Source organism: Penaeus vannamei, chromosome 1 (assembly GCF_042767895.1).
Source record: "Penaeus vannamei isolate JL-2024 chromosome 1, ASM4276789v1, whole genome shotgun sequence".
Lineage (NCBI taxonomy): Eukaryota > Metazoa > Arthropoda > Malacostraca > Decapoda > Penaeidae > Penaeus > Penaeus vannamei.
Window position 1 is genome coordinate 43,711,018 of NC_091549.1, and position 21,257 is coordinate 43,732,274.

A 21,257-nucleotide genomic window follows, 5' to 3' on the forward strand; every position below is an offset into this window, starting at 1 on the left:
ATGGATATCGGTAGTAGAGTTGAGGGGGATAGGAGGAGGATGGATATCGGTAGAGAGAGTTGAGGGGGATAGAAGGAGGATGGATATCGGTAGAGAGAGTTGAGGGGGATAGGAGGAGGATGGATATCGGTAGTAGAGTTGAGGGGGATAGAAGGAGGATGGATATCGGTAGTAGAGAGTTGAGGGGGATAGAAGGAGGATGGATATCGGTAGTAGAGTTGAGGGGGATAGAAGGAGGATGGATATCGGTAGTAGAGAGTTGAGGGGGATAGAAGGAGGATGGATATCGGTAGTAGAGAGTTGAGGGGGATAGAAGGAGGATGGATATCGGTAGTAGAGAGTTGAGGGGGATAGAAGGAGGATGGATATCGGTAGTAGAGAGGTGAGGGGGATAGAAGGAGGATGGATATCGGTAGTAGAGAGTGGAGGGGGATAGAAGGAGGATGGATATCGGTAGTAGAGAGTTGAGGGGGATAGAAGGAGGATGGATATCGGTAGTAGAGAGTTGAGGGGGATAGAAGGAGGATGGATACCGGTAGTAGAGTTGAGGGGGATAGAAGGAGGATGGATATCGGTAGTAGAGAGTTGAGGGGGATAGAAGGAGGATGGATATCGGTAGTAGAGAGTTGAGGGGGATAGAAGGAGGATGGATATCGGTAGTAGAGAGTTGAGGGGGATAGAAGGAGGATGGATATCGGTAGTAGAGAGTTGAGGGGGATAGAAGGAGGATGGATATCGGTAGAGAGTTGAGGGGGATAGGAGGAGGATGGATATCGGTAGTAGAGTTGAGGGGGATAGAAGGAGGATGGATATCGGTAGTAGAGAGTTGAGGGGGATAGAAGGAGGATGGATATCGGTAGTAGAGTTGAGGGGGATAGAAGGAGGATGGATATCGGTAGAGAGTTGAGGGGGATAGAAGGAGGATGGATATCGGTAGAGAGTTGAGGGGGATAGGAGGATGGATATCGGTAGAGAGTTGAGGGGGATAGGAGGATGGATATCGGTAGAGAGTTGAGGGGGATAGGAGGATGGATATCGGTAGAGAGTTGAGGGGGATAGGAGGAGGATGGATATCGGTAGTAGAGTTGAGGGGGATAGAAGGAGGATGGATATCGGTAGTAGAGAGTTGAGGGGGATAGAAGCAGGATGGATATCGGTAGTAGAGTTGAGGGGGATAGAAGGAGGATGGATATCGGTAGTAGAGAGTTGAGGGGGATAGAAGGAGGATGGATATCGGTAGTAGAGAGTTGAGGGGGATAGAAGGAGGATGGATATCGGTAGTAGAGAGTTGAGGGGGATAGAAGGAGGATGGATATCGGTAGTAGAGAGTTGAGGGGGATAGAAGGAGGATGGATATCGGTAGTAGAGAGTTGAGGGGGATAGAAGGAGGATGGATATCGGTAGTAGAGAGTTGAGGGGGATAGGAGGAGGATGGATATCGGTAGTAGAGAGTTGAGGGGGATAGAAGGAGGATGGATATCGGTAGTAGAGTTGACGGGGATAGAAGGAGGATGGATATCGGTAGTAGAGAGTTGAGGGGGATAGGAGGATGGATATCGGTAGTAGAGTTGAGGGGGATAGAAGGAGGATGGATATCGGTAGTAGAGTTGAGGGGGATAGAAGGAGGATGGATATCGGTAGTAGAGAGTTGAGGGGGATAGGAGGAGGATGGATATCGGTAGTAGAGAGTTGAGGGGGATAGAAGGAGGATGGATATCGGTAGTAGAGAGTTGAGGGGGATAGAAGGAGGATGGATATCGGTAGTAAAGTTGAGGGGGATAGAAGGAGGATGGATATCGGTAGAGAGTTGAGGGGGATAGAAGGAGGATGGATATCGGTAGTAGAGTTGAGGGGGATAGAAGGAGGATGGATATCGGTAGAGAGTTGAGGGGGATAGGAGGAGGATGGATATCGGTAGTAGAGAGTTGAGCGGGATAGAAGGAGGATGGATATCGGTAGTAGAGAGTTGAGGGGGATAGAAGGAGGATGGATATCGGTAGTAGAGAGTTGAGGGGGAAAGAAGGAGGATGGATATCGGTGGTAGAGTAGAGGGGGATAGAAGGAGGATGGATATCGGTAGTAGAGAGTTGAGGGGGATAGAAGGAGGATGGATATCGGTAGTAGAGAGTTGAGGGAGATAGAAGGATGGATATCGGTAGTAGAGAGTTGAGGGGGATAGAAGGAGAATGGATATCGGTAGTAGAGAGTTGAGGGGGATAGAAGGAGAATGGATATCGGTAGTAGAGAGTTAAGGGGGACAGAAGGAGGATGGATATTGGTAGTAGAGAGTTGAGGGGGATAGAAGGAGGATGGATATCGGTAGTAGAGAGTTGAGGGAGACAGAAGGATGGATATCGGTAGTAGAGAGTTGAGGGGGATAGAAGGAGGATGGATATCGGTAGTAGAGTTGAGTGGGACAGAAGGTGCATGGATATCGCTAGTAGAGAGTTGAGGGGGCTAGAAGGTGGATGGATATCGGTAGTAGAGAGTTGAGGTGGATAGAAGGAGGATGGATATCGGTAGTAGAGAGTTGAGGGGGACAGAAGGAGGATGGATATCGGTAGTAGAGAGTTGAGGGAGATAGAAGGATGGATATCGGTAGTAGAGAGTTGAGGGGGATAGAAGGAGAATGGATATCGGTAGTAGAGAGTTGAGGGGGATAGAAGGAGAATGGATATCGGTAGTAGAGAGTTGAGGGGGATAGAAGGAGGATGGATATCGGTAGTAGAGTTGAGGGGGATAGAAGGAGGATGGATATCGGTAGTAGAGAGTTGAGGGGTATAGAAGGAGGATGGATATCGGTAGTAGAGAGTTGAGGGGGATAGAAGGAGGATGGATATCGGTAGTAGAGAGTTGAGGGGGATAGAAGGAGGATGGATATCGGGGAATGTGAGGAGTAGGAGGAAAGGGTGTAGGGGGAATGTGAGGAGGAGGAGGAGGAGGAGGAAGGGGTGTAGGGGAAATGTAAGGAGGAGGAGGAGGAGGAAGGGGTGTAGGGGGAATGTGAGGAGGAGGAGGAGGAGGAAGGGGTGTAGGGGGAATGTGAGGAGGTGGAGGAGGAGGAGGAAGGGGTGTAGGGGGAATGTGAGGAGGAGGAGGAGGAGGAAGGGGTGTAGGGGGAATGTGAGAAGGTGGAGGAGGAAGGGGCGTAGGGAGAATGTGAGGAGGAGGAGGAGGAAGGGGTGTAGGGGGAATGTGAGGAGGAGGAGGAGGAGGATGGGGTGTAGGGGGAATGTGAGGAGGAGGTGGAGGAGGATGGGGTGTAGGGGGAATGTGAGGAGGAGGAGGAGGAGGAAGGGGTGTAGGGGGAATGTGAGGAGGAGGAGGAGGAGGAAGGGGTGTAGGGGGAATGTGAGGAGGAGGAGGAGGAAGGGGTGTAGGGGGAATGTGAGGAGGAGGAGGAGGAGGATGGGGTGTAGGGGGAATGTGAGGAGGAGGAGGAGGAGGATGGGGTGTAGGGGGAATGTGAGGAGGAGGAGGAGGAGGATGGGGTGTAGGGGGAATGTGAGGAGGAGGAGGAAGGGGTGTAGGGGGAATGTGAGGAGGAGGAGGAAGGGGTGTAGGGGGAATGTGAGGAGGAGGAGGAAGGGGTGTAGGGGGAATGTGAGGAGGAGGAGGAAGGGGTGTAAGAGGAATGTGAGGAGGAGGAGGAAGGGCTGTAGGAGGAATATCTTAGTTATTTTATGAGTGAAAGCGCCGGTACGTGTTGGGGAATCTTGGATTCCCCAGAGGAGGGGGGGTGAGGAGCTAGGGGGTGTAAAAGAGGGGTATCAGGAGGTAGGGAATCTGGGGAAGGGCTTTGTTGTGACATGAGTGATTCCCGTGGAAAGGATAGAGGGAGAATGTGCGTATAGTTGGAGTTGAAGGTGGGTTGTCTTGGGAGAGATTAGGAGGAAGGGGTGTAGGGGTGCTATGTGTAAGAGGGTGATGGATATCAGGAGGATGGATATCGGTGGTGGGCGGAATTGAGGGAGTTAGGTTGTGTTGAATGGTTAATGGTTAAAAGCGAAATAAATGTACATATAAGGTCACATAGCACTATTGGAAAATATAGTAAAGGGTGATGTCAGGTGATAGTTGCTATGCGTCAAGTATCTAGAGTAATGTTGGAAAGTTGAGAATGGGTAAGGGTGTTGATGAGGGAAAGGGTTATGGTGGTTTAGGTAAGGGAATTAGATCAAATGAAGGATATTCATGCGTCTGAGGAAGGAGAACAGGTTGTTATAAGAAGCAAGGATATGACGTAGGTCTGGTCTGAGAGAACGGAAACCGACCGCGAATATTCCAACGTAGGAGACCTATATCTTAGTTATTTTATGAGTAAAAGCGCTGGTACGTGTGGGGGAAGGGGGGGGGGGTGGGGGGGGGTGTTGTGACATGTGTGATTCCCGTGTGTATCCGGGAGGGAGTGGAAAGGATAGAGGGGATGGAGGGAGGGAGAATGTGCATATAGTTGGAGTTGAAGGGGATTACAGACAAGGGGATTGTGTTGGGAGGGAGTAGGAGGGAGTGGTGTGGGGAGATTTTTAGCGGAAGGAGGATGGATAGTTGGTGTTAAAGGGGATGTGTTCTCTTGGGAGGGATTAGGAGGGAGGGGTGTAGAGGTGCTATGAGTAAGAGGGGGTGGATTTCAGGAGGATGGTTATCGGTGGTGGACGGAATTGAGGGGGTTAGGTCGTGTTAAGAGGGAGTAGGAGGGAGGGGTGTAGGGGGAATATGATGAGTAGGAGGGGTATGGATATCGGCAGTCACTTCAAGTGTGGAGGGAGCATGAATTATGGAATTTTGTGTCTCAAGCATATAGCTTTGAATGTCTTCCGTAGTTTCTGCAGTGGAGTTGGTTGGAGATTTTTGTGGGAGGTTTTCTTATAGGGGGGGGGGAGAGGAGACTGGTGTCTGAGGAGTAAAGGTAAAGGTGAGTGTACGGTAGGGGAAGGAGTGGAACGTTTAGTCTGTCTACTGCGGGTAGTGCGGGGAAGGAGAAGGGATGGTGTTGGGGCTGTAGTTGAGATTTGGGGTGTCTGTATTTAGAGTGGCAAAAAAATTGACTGGGGGGAGGTAAAATGTAGAAGTGGAAGTGGGGAAGTAAGTAGGTATAGTGGAGGGGGAGGGGTAGATGGTTAATGGTTAAAATAAATGTGCCAGACATCTAAGGTCATATAGCACTATAGGAAGGTATAGTGAAGGGGGATGTCAGGTGATAGTTGCTGTGTGTCAACTATCTAGAGTAGTGTTGAAAGGTTGAAGATGGGGGAAAAGGTTATGGTGGTTTAGGTAAGGGAGTTAGATCAAGTGAAGGATATTTATGCGTCTGAGGAAGGAGAGCAGGTTGTCAAGGCAGAAGCTGTGGGATTCTGTAAGGATGTCTGATATGTTGGGAGGTCGGTGAAGGGAGGATAGGTGTGGAAATGCAGAGGTACGTGCTGTATTAAAGCGTGGACAAGACAAGAAAATGTGTGGAACTGAAAGAGGGACGTTACATAGAGGACATAGGGGCGGGTCTGAGCGTGACATTAGATAGGCGTGTGTTAGGCGAGTGTGGCCAATACGTAAGCGTGCGAGGGCTGTCTCCCAACGTCTGTTTTTGTGAAATGGAGGTGACAAAGTGGAGATTGATTGTTTTACGGTATGTAATTTATTGTTGTGCAGTCTTGACCAAAAAGATTGCCATCGGGTATACAAGAAGGTCTTGAAGTGGGGGGTAGTAATCCGTAGCTGGAATATGTGAGAAGCGTTGTTGAGGTGATGTGGACATTGCGGCATATCGTGCAAGAGTATCTGCCTGTTCATTGCCAGGGATTCCAACATGGCTGGGTACCCAGCAGAATCTGACAGATTTGTGACGTGTGGATAGATATAACAACCAGTTCTGGATCTTACAGACAAGGGGATTGGTCGAGTGCATAGACTTTATGAGGATTAAAGAGTTACGGGAGTCATTAAAAATAGTAAAAGAGGAAGAGGGGGATGAGTATATGCGTCTTAAGGCAAAAAGGAGTGCATACAGTTCTGTAGTAAGGACACTAGATTCAGGAGGGAGGGTGTATTTGAAAGTGCAATTTGGGAATGTTACTGCGAATCCAGCTCCTGAGGTGGATTTGGAACCGTCAGTGTAAACATGAATGCTGGAGGAATGAATGGAGACATGGTCAAGGAAATGAGTGAGAAGGATAGAGGGGGGAATATCTGATTTTGGTGAGTCAGGGAAAACTGAGGAGCAAATGCAGGGGTTACGTATAAGCCATGGAGGAATGGAATGGCCAGAAAGTGGGAGATGTCGGAGGTGAGGAAAGGGGGAATGGGAGAGGAGGGTATCCATGCGTACGGGGAGAGGAGTTGGTAAACGTGGAGAAGAGGTAAAGGTATGAAGTAAGGATTGTGAAATAGTTTGGTAAGGGAAAATTGGTGAAATCGAGCATAGCATCGAAGAGAGAGAAGTGCTCGACGTCGAGAGAAGGACGGCATGCCAGATTCAGTACATAGGCTCTCAACTGGAGAGGAGCGGAAGGCGCCTAGAGCTAAGCGGAGACCGCTGTGGTGGATTGTATCAAGGTGAGCAAGAAGAGAGGTTGAGGCAGAGGAGTAGATATGGCATCCATAATCTGAAGTGGAGAGAATCAAGGGAACATGAAGATGGAGGAGAGTTTTACGATCTGAGCCCCAGGAGAGGTGTGAAAGAGTTTGTAAGATTCGGAGGACAATTTGGAATCAAAAATAACGCCTAGGAATTTGCCAGAAGAACGGTATTGGAGTGGAGCGTTATATAAGAGTGGGGGTTTGGGAACCGTACGTGAGCGAGAGAAAAGGATGGGGACAGATTTAGAGGTAGAGAAGCGAAAGCCATGGTTGGTGGCCCAAGAAGTTACTGATGTTATTGCAGACTGAAGGAATTGACAGATCTGGTATGGATGTGCCAGATGCATAGATGGTAAAGTCATCAACATATAGTGATGCCCGGGCTCCTGGTGGTAGGACTGAGGCTATGTCATATACAGCAAGAAGGAATAAAGTGGTATTAAGCACACTTCCTTGTGGGACGCCTTCGAATTGAGGAGATGACGTGGAAGAGGCAATTTTGACCTGGAAGGTACGTTTAGAAAGGAAGGATTTGATGAAAACGCCCATGTTTCCACGTAAACCTAGGGAGGACAATTGTTGGAGGATATGGTATCGCCATGTGGTGTCATGTGCTTTTTCTAGATCAAAGAATATGGCTAATACGGATTCATGGCGTGCAAATGCCGATGTAATATACGTCTCGAAATGGGCAAGTGGGTCTGCTGTACTTCGGGCACGTCGGAAACCAAACTGGGAAAGGGAAAGGAGATTATGAGATTCAAGATACCACATTAGGCGGAAGTTAACCATTCGTTCTAGTAGTTTGCACAAGCAGCTAGTTAGAGCTATGGGGCGGTAATCTTGGGGTAGGGTACCTGATTTATTGGGTTTTAAGAAAGGTAGGATAAGAGCATCTCACCAATGTGAAGGAAAATATCCTGGCGTCCGTATGTGGTTGAAAATAGTTAAAAGGAAGGATAGAGATGGGAGGTGTCGGAGCATACGATAGTGAATACCATCAGGGCCTTCATGGGTGTTGCGGCACGACTGTAATGCAGCGTTGAGTTCAGAAGAAAAAAGGAGCATTATAGGACTTATCAGAGGATAGGGTGAAGGTAATAGGGATGCGTTCTTTGATGGCTTTAATGGAAAAGTGTGGAGAAAGGTGAGAGCTACTACTAACCTGGCTGAAATAGTTGCCCAGTTCATTAGCTACTTCGACAGGTTCAGATATGAGAGTATCTCGAATATGGAGGACGGGTGCAGGATGGGGGGGGGGGGGTGCCTGATAATTTATGGATCCATCGCCAAACAGCTGAAATAGATGTAGATGTAATTGATGAAACAATTTTGCCAGCTATTTGTTTTGTTGCTTCTAATTGTACAGCGATGGGCAGATGCCCTTTTAAATGAAATAAGGGCTGATAGCTGGTGAGGGGTGCCTCGTTTGTAGCGATAGCCGTTCCAGGCTGCTCGTTTTAAGCGAAGCGCTTTGGTGCAATCAGAATTCCACCATGGAACACATTTAGAGGTACAAGGTCATGAAGTACGAGGAATGGCTGTATAGGCAGCTCTTAGGATCGTGGTTGTAAAACACTGTAGCATATCTGAAATAAACGGTAAGGGGGATGGAGGGAGAGGTATAGTAGAATGGTTAATGGTTAAGATAAATGTGTTAGACATCTAAGGTCATACAGCACTATAGGAAAGTATAGAAAAGGGGGATGTCAGGTGATAGTTATGTGTCAACTATCTAGAATAGTGTTGAGAGGTTGAAGAGGGAAAAGATTGTGGTGGTTTAGGTAAGGAAGTTAGATTAAGTGAAGGATATTTGTGTGTCTGAGGAAGAACAGGTTGTCGAGGCAGAAGCTGTGAGATTCTGTAAGGATGTCTGATATGTTGGGAGGTCGGTGAAGGGAGGATAGGTGTGGAAAAACAGAGGTACGTGCTGTATTAAAGCGTATAATTAGGTTATTTGTGTAGAGGAAGCGTTCTAGAGATCGGCCTCGTGAGTTGGTGGTAGAGTCACCCCACAGAGTATGGCGGCAGTTGAAATCACCAACTATGAGGAAAGGTTTTTGGAGTTGAGAAATTAGTCTCTCAAAGGCAGTAAAGTCAATGGGATGCGATGGGGAGAAGTAGACTGAAATCACTGTGATCCAGCGGCGAAGAAAGATGCGAATAGCTGTGTACGGGACAGCAGTTTGTATGGGAGGTATGACACAAGGTGTTTTATGATGGATAAGTATAGACGAGACAAAGGGAGTGTAGGGAAGAGATAAAATGGTAATTGGGAATTGGAATAGGAGGGTGTGTGAGGAAAGTCTCTTGGAGGCAGATAATAGATGGATTATAAGAAGCAAGGATATGACGTAGGTCTGATCTATGAGAGCGGAAACCGCGAATATTTCAATGTAGGAGAGCTATATCCTAGTTGATTTACGAATGATAACACAAGTACGTGTTGGGGAATTTGAAGGGGAAGGAGCTAGGGGGTGTAAAGGAGGGCTATTAGGAGGTAGGGAATCTGGAGAAGGGCATTGTTGTGCCATGAATGATTCTCGTGTGTATCCGGGAGGGTTAATAATGGTTAATGGTTAAGATAAATGTGCTAGACATCTAAGGTCATATAGCACTATAGGAAAGTATAGTAAAGAGGGATGTCAGGTGACAGTTGTAATGTGTCAACTATCTAGAATATTGTTGAGAGGTTGAGGATGAGGGAAAAGATTATGGTGGTTTAGGTAAGGGAGTTAGATCAAGTGAAGGATATTTATGTGTCTGAGGAAGGAGAACAGGTTGTCGAGGCAGAAACTGTGAGATTCTGTAAGGATGTCTGATATGTTGGGAGGTCGGTGAAGGGAGGATAGGTGTGGAAAAGCAGAGGTACGTGCTGTATTAAAACGTGGACAGGACAAGAGAATGTGTGGGACTGAAATAGGGATGTTACACAGAGGAATAGCTGTGCACGGGACCGAAGTTTGTATGGGAGGTATGACATAAGGTGTTTTATGATGGATAAGTATAGACGAGACATAAAGGGAGTGTGGGGAAGAGATAAAATGGTAATTAGGAATTGGAATAGGAGGGTGTGTGAGGAAAGTCTCTTGGAGGCAGATAATAGATGGATTATAAGAAGCAAGGATATGACGTAGGTCTGATCTATGAGAGCGGAAACCGCGAATATTCCAATGTAGGAGAGCTATACCCTAGTTGATTTATGAATGATAACACATTTACGTGTTGGGGAATTTGAAGGGGAAGGAGCTAGGGGGTGTAAAGGAGGGATATTAGGAGGTAGGGAGTCTGGAGAAGGGCATTGTTGTGCCATGAGTGATTCTCGTGTGTATCCTGGAGGGAGTGCAAAGGATAGAGGGGATGGAGGGAGGGAGAATGTGCCTATAGTTGGGGTTGAAGGGGGTGGGTTGTGTTGGGAGGGAGTAGATGTGTGGGGAGTGCTAGTGTTAGGAGGATGAATATCAGAAGGATGGATAGTTGGAGTTGAAGGGGATGTGTTGTCTTGGGAGGGATTAGGAGGAAAGGGTGTAGGGGTGTTATGAGTAAGAGGGGGATGCATATCAGAAGGATGGGTATTAGGAGGATGGATATCAGTGGTGGTTGGGATTGAGGGGGTTAGGTTGTGTTGGGAGGGAGTAGGAGGAAGGGGTGTAGGGGGGATATTAGTAGGAGGGTTATGAATATCGGCAACCACTTCAAGTGTGGAAGGAGCATGAGTTATGGGATTTTGTGTCTCAAGCATATAGCTTTGAATGTCATCCATTGTTTCTGCAGTGGAGTTTGTTGGAGAGTTTTGTGAGAAGGTAATTGTTTCTGCAATGGAATTGGTTGGAGAGTTTTGTGGAATAAAGGTTTTCTTATGAGGGGGGGAAGAGGAGACTGGTGTCTCAGGAACAAAGGTATAGGTAGGTGGAGGTGATTGTGCTGTAGGGGAAGAAGGGTTAGAACGTTTAGTCTGTCTACTGCGGGTAGTGCGGGGAGGGAGAGGAGTTGGTGTTGGGGCTGTAGTTGAGATAGGAGTTGTGGTTGAGATTGGGGTGTCTGGGTTTAGAGTGGCAAAGGAATTGGTCTGAGGGATGTAGAATGTAGAAGTGGAAATGGGGACATTTTTGGGTGGAGGGGGAAGGGCTGAGCGAACGATGTTGCTAGAATATGGAGTATGAGAGAAACCTTGTCGACGTGCTTCCTGTCTGGCTTCACGTAAAGTGAGACCATTTTTGTATCTGAGAGTTGCTACCTCAGATTCAAATTTGTAAGTGGGACAGCCTCTATAAAATACATTATGGGGGCCGCCGCAGTTAGCACATGTTCGTGTTTGTGCTGAGCAGTTTGATCGATTATGACCAGGTTGGGCACATATGGGGCATCGGTCTGTGGAACGGCAATGTTTGGCAGGATGTCCAAAGCGCCAACAGTTTTGACATTGACGTGGAGGGGGTTGGTATGGTCGAACAGGGAGGGATTGTCCACCAATGTAGATACGTAAGGGAAGGTCATGTGTACAGAAGGTAATTTTGGCAATATTGGTTGGATTCTTTCGTTGACCTTTAGGAGGAATGGTGTAGCAATGTACTGATTTCACATCTTGGTCTTTGAGGCATCCTAATAAGTCTTCTCCACAGTCTGACCAATCTTTGGTATCGACTGGGCAGTTTGCTGGGGAGAGAGAGACAGTTCCGGTACAGGTATTAAGGGTTGCATGAGGTTCTGCAGGAATGGGGTTGCCAGAATGATCAGTTAAATTTGACAGTGCTATAGATTCAGTTTCTGATCTGACTGTTACCAGACGGGAGCGATCGCGTCTGGTATAGAAAGGGACTACCTACTTGTTTTTGGAGGCATTGTTGAAAGAGAAGAGTGTTGCCTGAGTAAGGAGCTGTAGCAGGGATCACGAAAAATCGGTCCCATTTAGCTGGGCTAAACAGAGTATTTAAGATATCTGTAGGGTTGGTGGTGGTGGATAGTCGGGGACGTGTGGAAGAGGGAGTATTACGGAATGATGGAGAATAAGGTTGCAAGGTAGTAATAAGGGAGGATTGGTTGTTTGATGAAGGTTGCAGGGGTGGAGTTGAATTTGAGGAAGTTGGGCGGGTAGGAATGTCTTCTGGAGATTGATTCTCTGCTTGGGTGGGTAATGCACTAGTAGGCATTGAGGAGTGGGCAGTAGTTTCAGTGTTCGGAGCCGTGGTCAAAGGAGAGCCTGGGTTGGGGCTATTTGATAAAGGGGCTAGCCTCATAGCCTCTAATAAAGGGATTACATTCTCATTACTGGTCATGGGGAACCTGGATTATGTAAATAGGCCTATTCGGTCCACCTCCTTTCGCTACTGAAGGTAAGGGCTAGATTAGTCAGGAGTACCGTGCCCATAGTTCCCGCTGGCCGTTCAGGACTGGCACTAGGTCAGCCTTTCATCCTCTCAGCACGGCTCTCACACCTTAGGAAGTAGATAGCAGAAGGGGATGGAGAAGAGACGGAAACAAAAGCTGGAGAAAAAAAAAGACCATGCAAAATTAGTTGAGTCGAGGGCTGAGGCCCTAGGCAGGGGAGATCCCTGTATTGGGTCTCAGTCTTCGTCTCCTAAGCCCCCCCACGACAACAACGGGCAAGGGATTGGGGGGGTATCCGGGAGGGAGTGCAAAGGATACAGGGGATGGAGGGAGGGAGAATGTGCCTATAGTTGGGGTTGAAGGGGGTGGGTTGTGTTGGGAGGGAGTAGATGTGTGGGGAGTATTAGTGTTAGGATGATTATTGGAAGGATGGATAGTTGGAGTTGAAGGGGATGTGTTGTCTTGGGAGGGATTAGGAGGAAGGGGTGTAGGGGTGTTGTGAGTAAGAGGGGGATGCATATCAGGAGGATGGATATGAGTGGTGGATGGGATTGAGGGGGTTAAGTTGTGTTGAGAGGGAGTAGGAGGAAGGGTGTAAGGGGAATATTAGTAGGAGGGGTATGAATATCGGCAACCACTTCAAGTGTGGAAGGAGCATGAGTTATGGGATCTTGTGTCTCAAGCATATAGCTTTGGATGCCATCCATTGTTTCTGCAGTGGAGTTTGTTGGAGATTTGTGGAATAAAGGTTTTCTTAAGAGGGGGGAAGAGGAGACTGGTGTCTCAGGAACAAAGGTATAGGTAGGTGGAGGTGATTGTGCTGTAGGGGAAGAAGGGTTAGAACGTTTAGTCTGTCTACTGCGGGTAGTGCGGGGAGGGAGAGGGGTTGGTGTTAGGGCTGTATTTGAGATAGGAGCTGTGGTTGAGATTGGGGTGTCTGGGTTTAGAGTGGCAAAGGAATTGGTCTGAGGGATGTAGAATGTAGAAGTGGAAATGGGGACATTTTGGGGTGGAGGGGGAAGGGCTGAGCGAACGATGTTGCTAGAATATGGAGTATGAGAGAAACCTTGTCGACGTGCTTCCTGTCTGGCTTCACGTAAAGTGAGACCATTTTTGTATCTGAGAGTTGCTACCTCAGATTCAAACTTGTAAGTGGGACAGCCTCTATAAAATACATTATGGGGGCCGCCGCAGTTAGCACATGTTCGTGTTTGTGCTGAGCAGTTTGATCGATTATGACCAGGTTGGGCACACATGGGGCATCGGTCTGTGGAACGGCAATGTTTGGCAGGATGTCCAAAGCGCCAACAGTTTTGACATTGACTGGGAGGGGGTTGGTATGGTCGAACAGGGAGGGATTGTCCACCAATGTAGATACGTAAGGGAAGGTCATGTGTACATAAGGTAATTTTGGTAATATTGGTCGGATTCTTTCGTTGACCTTTAGGAGGAATGGTGTAGCAATGTACTGATTTCACATCTTGGTCTTTGAGGCATCCTAACAAGTCTTCTCCACCGTCTGACCAATCTTTGGTATCGCCTGGGGCAGTTTGCTGGGGAGAGAGAGACAGTTCCGGTACAGGTATTAAGGGTTGGATGAGGTTCTGCAGGAATGGGGTTGCCAGAATGATCAGTTAAAATTGAAAGTGCTATAGATTTGGAGGCATTGTTGAAAGAGAAGAGTTGCCTGAGTAAGGAGCTGTAGCAGGGATCACGAAAAATCGGTCCCATTTAGCAGGGCTAAACAGTATTTAAGATATCTGTAGGGTTGGTGGTGGTGGATGGTCGGGGACGTGTGGAAAAGGGAGTATTACGGAATGATGGAGAATAAGGTTGCAAGGTAGTAATAAGGGAGGATTGGTTGTTTGATGAAGGTTGCAGGGGTGGAGTTGAATTTGAGGAAGTTGGGTGGGTAGGAATGTCTTCTGGAGATTGATGATCTGCTTGGATGGGAATGCACTAGTAGGCATTGAGGAGTGGGCATTAGTTTCAGTGTTCGGAGCCGTGGTCAAAGGAGAGCCTGGGTTGGGGCTATTTGATAAAGGGGCTAGCCTCAGCCTCTAATAAAGGGATTACATTTTCATTACTGGTCATGGGGAACCTGGATTATGTAAATAGGCCTAATCGGTCCACCTCCTTTCGCTACTGAAGGTAAGGGATAGATTAGTCGGGAGTACCGTGCCCATAGTTCCCGCAGGCCGTTCAGGACTGGCACTAGGTAAGCCTTTCATCCTCTAAGCACGGCTCTCACACCTTAGGAAGTAGATACCAGAAGGGGATGGAGAAGAGACGGAAACAAAAGCTGGAGAAGGAAAAGACCATGCAAAATTAGTCGAGTCGAGGGCTGAGGCCCTAGGCAGGGGAGATCGCTGTATTGGGTCCGTCTCCTAAGACCCACCCCCTCCGACAACAACGGGCAAGGGATTGGGGGCTGGTACAGACAAAGAAGGGGGGATTCGTGCAGGTGGTCTACCTCGAGAAAGTTGAGACAGGTGAAAGCCCATTCCGGGGTTTCAGACCCGTGGTAGTGAAGTTTGTTTTATAGTATTGTATTATGTATCAGTTCCTGTATCTATTTTGAAAATATCTTTAAACATAATTGGTTTTATCAAACGCCCGAATTTGATAACTTAAAGAATACTAGACGGGTAGTTGACAAGTTTGATATATGTAAAAATGGCAAGTTGTGATCTGCTCGATTGCGTTGTTTGATTCTCCCCGCACACGCCTCCTTGGCTCAAAATCACGCTTACCAAGCTTTGATCTTGCACCATACATACACTACACACAATACACTTACAATTTCGCTCCTTTCCACACAATCACTTCTCGTATACTCACGTTCCCATACGTGTAACTAAATGGGTGGCGGCAGTGGCTCCTATTTCATACATTTGTGAAACAATTGTTAAAGGTATTTGCTACAATCATATGCGTGTTGGGGGGCGGGGGTGCTACATTAAGGTCATTTGCCAACAATTCACTAATTTTATATGGCGATCTGAAACATGTATTACACTGGAAGGTAGTTTAAAATTCCAATTCACTTTACATTTCATATGAAGTTAAAGTTCTTGACTCATATTTCCATGGATATAACAGCCAATCCAACATTCCTTCAAAATTTACCATGGTTGACCATCCACCCAAACTTATACATTATCTTAATGCAACCTCCAGTGGAGGTACATTTTCTTAGCTTTAATTAGCTAGAGTTGAGCACCATCAGACTTAAGTACACAGGAAAGAAAAAAGACGGTCTATTTTCATATTTTATTTATCAAGAAAAGGGAGTTGTGACATGCACTAAAATTCTAAGAAGTTGTCCACTTCATATTTAATTCTGTCTCCATTATCCTAACAAAGATTTAAAGGAAATTGCTCAATACTTTACAGTGATCAATTTATTAGTCATTACAACATCTATACCACCAACTTAAATGAAAAAAATGAATGAAAGTCCTTAAAGGAACTAGTATTTTCTTGAATAATCGGTTATAAATTAAAGTTCAATTATCAAAAGGTGAAAAATCATCCACTAACTAAACTTTCCACAATCTACTTCATCTGAAAATGAAGGGGACCGTCCCGGACTCTTGACATGGACAATGCCAAGAAGAGTTTTCATAACTGAAAATTAAATGTCAAATTTTACACATTCCTAGCGGTTTGTTCCAAGAGCTTGACAACTGGTTTGGGTAAAAAAATAAAATAAAAGTATTTGACAAGACTTTAGTGAAATCCCCAAAATTACAGGGGTATGCCTAAATGAGGTTAGAGCATTTTTAAAAGCATTTAAAATTTTTTACCCAATTGACCTGCAAACAATCTGATTCCCTAACCACCACCCAAAATTGTCTTGCAGTGTATAATGTCTGAGCTATATCACTGAACCGAGTTTATCCCCTTATCGTGATTTTATTTCTCTATATTATGGTAGACTATTCTGATGTCTAGGCATTAATTCTAATATTTAGATATTCTCCAGCCTTCCACTCAACAGGACGATCCCCGCAAGGTTTCCAGTTGTATTTAATGAAAACTACTTACTTGCAATCCTCTTGTAAACCAGCTGCAGTGATGGGTCTTCCAATAAAGTGCCTGAAAATTAATGAACTTTGTGATGAAAAGGTCTCACCACACCTTATTTTTTAATGCTAAAATTTGGATCAGTCAGGAGTCTCTTCATTATTATTTCAGACTTATCAGCAATAGCATCATTTCAAAGAACTATTAGAAAAATTGCTAGAGAAACATGCCCAAGGATATTTACCAATCTTATTTCTTCTGGCCCTGGCTGAGGTTTCTGAATTTACAGTGCTCTGAACGGCATTCACCTAAAAAAGGCAATTCTATAATATAATCTCACAAGTTTCCAATTTAAACCCCTAAACCTGATTGTGATCTTTCATTTAGATAAACTATCATAGGCCAAAATTAATCTTGTAAAGCAAACTATTTTTGCATATCCATAGCCACAATATGTATGCATCTCTTCATATTCAGATGTAAATGAGTTAATGCTGAAGCTTTTGTAAATTACATCAATATTAACATAGCTTGGATGAAAAATTTGACACATGAATAATGAAAATTTATTTATGACAATATTTCTTCAAATACAGAGCCAAGAGTCCCAGGCTACTTGAAACCCTTAAAAAATTAGTCCTTGGTCTTGTCCATTCACTCACTAATTACTTTTTGAAGATAATTGTCTCAAGACATGCCATTTAACATTTAATGCTTAATACATTTTGATCTAAAGGTGCATATTACAATGATCAGTGCATGGATGGCAACGATATTGGTGCTTACCCCTAACAAGCAGAAAAATGGCTGGGAAACAAATCTGAAAAAAAATTTAAATGGATTAGCAACATACAAACAAGGTTTACCCAGATGGGTTAAATGGTTTTATCAGTTCGCCCTAGTTTTGACATCAAATTATTTCAGATGCAATTGATTTCAGATACCTATGAATCATCATTCATATCAAGTGGTAATGAGTCTTTCAGTAGTAACATACCTGTATTTGTCCCCAAATCCATCAGTCAATTTGCAGTGCATTATTAGATTGCAAACTCCCTGTAAACAAGTGCAATTAGTATTGTATATTGACTTGGTACATTTTCGAAATTTCCTCAATATCAGACTTTTCACATTTCTCCAAACAATGTAGGCAAAGTATGAAATTAAGCATTTTCTAAATCTATAGTCCATATTGGATTAACTAAGTTTTTTTTTAAGCTACCTTGATATGTGCTGAACTTTTCCACAATTACAGTTCATCTTCAGCTCTGGGGAGAAAAAAAAAAAAAAAAAAAAGTGAAACATAATACCAAATTATAAACATTCTTTACTCCAAAATATTCCTCAGAACGCTATGGGATGTTTGAAGGGTCTTCATATAATCAGATTGCTAGTATCATCAGTAAATAGATTGCGACTACATTCATATTTTCATGCATGCTTACTCACCCCCAAACACTGATATTTGTTTCTCCTAAAATCAATCCGACTTCTTGCAGGACCTTCTTAAATGGATTTTGGAATCTACAAAGGATACTGATATCTGGGACTCCAATCTGGAGAGTAGAAAAAAAAATTAGCAAAACACTACACTGTTAGTCTGGACGGAAGAAGTAGTTTCATCAGTTCGCCCTAGTTTTGACATCAAATTATTTCAGATGCAATTGATTTCAGATACCTATGAATCATCATTGATCACTTAAAAATTATAGATTACAATGCAAACTTACCTAGTGTACTGTACTGCAAGTTGTCTGACTTTAGGACCATTCCTTACAAATCCTGTAAAATAATGTAATCAATATTCTACCAACAACAGGTAAATTTACTACATTCCCTAAACATCAGATATAAATGTTTTTCATAACTTCTCAAACAATGTAGGTAAGGTATAATAATCATCATGACTGGTTAGTGTGAAATCAAGACATTCAAGATGGTACATGCCTGTTTAAGGTCCTAATAAATGGGTATTCACATATATCCAGATTGAATGCCCACTCAAAGCATTGGAATGTTGAAAGGATCTTCATGTAATAAGTACATTCCATCTTTATCTTGTGCTTAATCACCATACAAGGGGAAATGCATTTGGGAAACCAATCTGGTAAAAAAGGAAAAAATTCATAGATTAGCAGGATAATACAAATATCCATTTAGAAGGATGAAATAGTTTTATCAGTTCGCCCTAGTTTTGACATCAAATTATTTCAGATGCAATTGATTTCAGATACCTATGAATCATCATCTAGTGTATGTATGTGTGTATTTGCGTGTGTGTGTGTGTGTGTGTGTGTGTGTGTGTGTGTGTGTGTGTGTGTGTGTGTGTGTGAGTGCGTGTGAACCCTAATCAGGGCTAATTTACCTTTGTCCTTTAAGCAATCTAACGGGCTTTGGCATGTTGCTTACTATCAGCCAAGATTCCTGTAAATAAATTTCAATTAATATTCTATCTAACATGTACGTTATCTAAACAATTCCCTTGATATCAGGATATATTACTTTTCATAATTATTCAAACAATGTAGGTAAGGTATAAAAATCATCATTACACCATAATCTATATTCATTATACTTTTAGTTAAAGCCTTACCAAAGTTTTATTGAAGTCCTTTATCATGAGGGATATGCACCAACATCTGAAACTTAATTCTTAGAATAGTCTATGCGCATTAAGAATGTGCCTAAGTATTTTTACTTGGTTTAAGTTCACTCAATTGAACTTAGGGGGGCTCTGATTCCTTTTCTAGATGCTGAATTCCTCCAGTTTATAAGGTACATTTGCTGACTTGGCCACTTTAGATCTTCATCACTGCAAAATACAAGTGTATGAAATACAATGCCAAGTATAACTTGTTCATTAATTAAAAACATTCCTCAGAACGCTATGGGATGTTTAATGGGTCTTCATATAGTCAGATTAATGGAATCATCAGTAAAAGAGCTACAATACTATCAATTTTTTTCAATTTTACTACTCACCACTAGGAAACTGCTGGGAAGCCAATCTGGTAAAAAATGAAAAATCATTAGCAACTTGTTACTGGTACAGATTTAGAAAGATTTAGTAGTTTTGTCAGTTCGCCCTAGTTTTGACATCAAATTATTTCAGATGCAATTTATTTCAGATACCTATGAATCATCATTCTAAGTGACAAAAAAGGTAATTCAGTATTAACTTACTTTTATCCTTTTGCCAATTACTAATTGCAGTACTGCACTGTTACAAGCCAGAACCTGTAACAAAAATTCTATTAATATTCTACCTCTAACCAATATATTCAATAAATTTCCTCAACATCAGAAAATTTGCTTTTCATGATATTTCAAACAATGTAGGTAAGGGATAAGAATCATCATTACACCATAATCTATAAATTCATTATACTTTTAGTTAAAGCCTTACCAAAGTTTTATTGAAGTCCTTTATCATGAGGGATATGCACCAACATCTGAAACTTAATTCTTAGAATAGTCTATGCGCATTAAGAATGTGCCTAAGTATTTTTACTTGGTTTAAGTTCACTCAATTGAACTTAGGGGGGGCTCTGATTCCTTTTCTAGATGCTGAATTCCTCCAGTTTATAAGGTACATTTGCTGACTTGGCCACTTTAGATCTTCATCACTGCAAAATACAAGTGTATGAAATACAATGCCAAGTATAACTTGTTCATTAATTAAAAACATTCCTCAGAACGCTATGGGATGTTTAATGGGTCTTCATATAGTCAGATTAATGGAATCATCAGTAAAAGAGCTACAATACTATCAATTTTTTTCAATTTTACTACTCACCACTAGGAAACTGCTGGGAAGCCAATCTGGTAAAAAATGAAAAATCATTAGCAACTTGTTACTGGTACAGATTTAGAAAGATTTAGTAGTTTTGTCAGTTCGCCCTAGTTTTGACATCAAATTATTTCAGATGCAATTTATTTCAGATACCTATGAATCATCATTCTAAGTGGCAAAATAGGTAATTTTCAGTATTAACTTACTTTTATCCTTTTGCCAATTACTAATTGCAGTACAGCACTGTTACAAGCCAGAACCTGTAACAAAAATTCAATTAATATTCTACCTCTAACCAATATATTCAATAAATTTCCTCGACATCAGAAATGTTGCTTTTCATGATATTTCAAACAATGTAGGTAAGGGATAAAAATCATCATGATACCACAATCAACAAATTTATACTCAAGTTGGAGTCTTACCTTAGTTTATAAAAATTCCTACATCTTCAGGGGGAAAAGGCACAAATACCATCCTTTACTATTCCTGTAAACAAAACCTAATCAATTTTACTTGTACCAGGTATGATAAATTAACTAAATTTCCTTTACATCAGAAATGTTACTTTTCATGAGTTTTCAAACAATGTAGGTAAGGGATAAAATATTCATCACCAAAATCTATACATTCATTAATTATATTAGTTAAATTCTTACCAAGTTTTTAAAGGATACATTCCCCAGTAAAGCACGAACATCTGAAATCATTCAGTATACAATCAAAGTCCATGCATAAAGTATTGGTTTTATTTTCTTAGAAATTCAAGAGGGCCATCCTCCGTAACCTTAGTAAATGAATGACCCTTTTATAATCACAAAATATTACTGCTCATGAGTGATTCATTGATTTTTACATTTTTACACTAATGTTTACACCATTTTAAAGAGGCAAATGGCTTTGATTTTTCTTTTACTTGCCCCTTAATTTTTGCAGTGCACTCTAAGCTTACCGCACCAGGCAAGAGGGCATTAATGAACTCGAGCTACAACTGCCTAACTACTAGGCTGGTTAGTAGTTCATGGTTACTTGAATGTTATTAAATTAACCCAATTTCAACAATTTCTATTCTTAGCACACACTTAAAACTTATAAAATTATTTCAATGTTTAGCTACTAAACTAAATCAATACTATGAGAAATTATAAAAGGCACTGAAATTAAATGTTTTTGAATAGTATTCCCTTGTTTCCCCTGGCTAATCATTCATTACATAAATAGGTGACATTACTACCATCTTATGCCAGGATGAAGACTTGAATAAGTATGAAAGTTAATCTTCGCACATTTTATGTACTGGCTTTAAAAACTGTTTACACTCATGTAACAGGCCTGTATTAATTCCCTGCTATAATGATACTATAGGAATGCCCTGGGCTTAAGTTCAAATCAATGCAACAATGTTCTGATGTATAATCTACAAATTTTTTGTGCGCACATGGGGTGGGGGGTGATTAAGTGGTTATCACAAATTATAGAAAACTTTCACCCTCCGAGCAGATTTTATACGTAGTTACCTTCATAACTGCCA

General features: G+C 43.2%; 1 protein-coding gene across 1 annotated transcript in view; it reads right to left on the bottom strand.

Moving 5' to 3' along the window:
• LOC113821921 (death-associated protein kinase 1) overlaps positions 1–21,257 on the bottom strand; it is a gene marked incomplete in the record, with an annotated part of 97,685 nt that overhangs the window by 66,747 nt on the left and 9,681 nt on the right.